Raw genomic sequence first — 1,907 nt, forward strand, 5'->3', positions numbered from 1 at the left:
GCGGAGGCGTGCACATGCGATAACGATGTCTAACACTTGGAAGCACCCTCCGAGCGGCCAGGCAAAAATCTATGTCGACAGAGGTATGTCTCACAATGGGGATGTGGGTGCAGCAGCCGCGGTGCAAAGAGATGAACATGGCAATTATATCGGATCCTCAACGATTGTACTCCCGGGATTGAATGATCCAGCAGTCATGAAGTTGTAGCGTGTCAGTGAAGCATTGGCTTTAGCCAATGATTTTTTTTGAACCGTTTGATGATTGCATGTGATTACAAGCCAGTGGTGAAGGACATCAACAAAGGGTTAGGGCTTGGGAGGCTATTTCAAGAAGTGTGATTTTATGTTTGAAAGTCGTCATTCGAACCAGGAAGCACATCATCTTGTAAAATTTTCAGTACCGCTCCCACAAGGTCGTCGCTGATCTACATGCGGCGAGTCTTGTCCTCTTCCGGCTATAGGCCTTTCTGCGGCGAAGGAAGGATCGAAGGATCGTGCTGATCGGCGACAGCGACCCGATCGTCCACTCACACACATGGAGGATATTCAGGGCTGTACGCCGTCTACTAAATGCATGGTCTACTTTTTTTTTGAGACATATAAATACATGGTCTACTGTTAATGTGCCACCGTTGATACATAGAATTTCCATCAAGTAAAGCTAACGATGTTAAATTTGGACGAACTTTGTATTGATTGGCTTCCTGCACCCATCGCCAACTCCTGCAGTTGTGCAAAAAACAAGAACAAAAATGACGTTGGTTTTCTCTGCCATCGACAACTCCTAAAAGTTCGCCGTTGCCTACTGACGAACTGCAACAGGTTTGGCGCGATTGCTGTAGAAGTGCAGAAACAAAAGAGAGGCAAAGAAAAAAATGAAACGCCGTTGCCGGGGATCGAACCCTGGTCACCCGCGTGACAGGCGGGAATACTTACCACTATACTACAACGACTTTGATGATAATGCGTTTAACAAGAGATAGTAATTATATTGCTTGCTCTTAACAAATCGGAGATGAAACGGGAACCGCAGCCGCCGTTTCGGCCCAAAAAACCTAGACACAATCGAAACTTGGCAGGTGCTCAGGCGAGATCGCCGTGTCCAGCTCCTCCCCCCGCTGCCGTCGCCGGCCATCTCGATCGGTCCCTGTCCGCGGCGATCCCTACTCCTGCAACTGCAAGTATGCATACTCTCCACTCTCCAGCTCCGACGCACCGCGCTTCTTCCGTTCTAGGCAAAAATCGATCTCATCGCACCCCGAATTCGCTCTCAGGGTTTAGCTCCTGAAATCCAAGATCGCTCGGCTCGGTTTTATTCAACCAACACTGGCTCTTGAGTATTCACAATTTCTTCTGCGAAAATTCAAGAGTTGCATGAGCCAAGCTGAGGCACTGCAGATAGTCGACCGGAGGCTTCATCGAACGGTGCGACCTGCTGCCAACAGCAAGCCCCTACTATTTCTCAAGCTTCCCAAAATATGTAGTATGAGTCATGGCCTTGTTTTTGAGAATCTCCCACAGGCATGTGTTGCTGGCAGCCAAGTTACAGTACGCAACTAGTAAAAATAACAATCTGGCTGTGATTGAAGTATTCTAGCATGCATCAAGTAAGATGTCTATCTCAACTGCTAGCACAGGATGAATACATGTTGCATGCATCTAGGTAGCAATTTGGTGCTGAAGGACACATGTTTCCATAAGAAATCAGTGGTTCATGTGCACGTTTAAATTTGCCAACATCACTTGCCTATGCTTTTTCTCTATTGGTGCACTGTATTCATCCGTGCAAAGTACATGAGCTGGTAACAAGATATGGGAAAGTAGTGGCTGCACCCACCTTCGGTGCACCCACGGTGCACTCGTGCAAGAAAACATAGTAAAACATTTCAAGAAATCATGAAATTTTG

At 47.1% G+C, this 1,907-nt stretch overlaps 1 non-coding gene across 1 annotated transcript; it reads right to left on the minus strand.

The window, feature by feature from the left end:
- Positions 1–881: 881 nt before the first annotated feature.
- On the minus strand, positions 882–953 carry TRNAD-GUC (transfer RNA aspartic acid (anticodon GUC)). The gene has a single exon. It is a non-coding gene; the product is annotated as a tRNA-Asp (tRNA).
- Between the last annotated feature and the right edge of the window lie 954 nt (positions 954–1,907).

Source organism: Triticum aestivum, unplaced genomic scaffold (genome assembly GCF_018294505.1).
Source record: "Triticum aestivum cultivar Chinese Spring unplaced genomic scaffold, IWGSC CS RefSeq v2.1 scaffold185277, whole genome shotgun sequence".
Lineage (NCBI taxonomy): Eukaryota > Viridiplantae > Streptophyta > Magnoliopsida > Poales > Poaceae > Triticum > Triticum aestivum.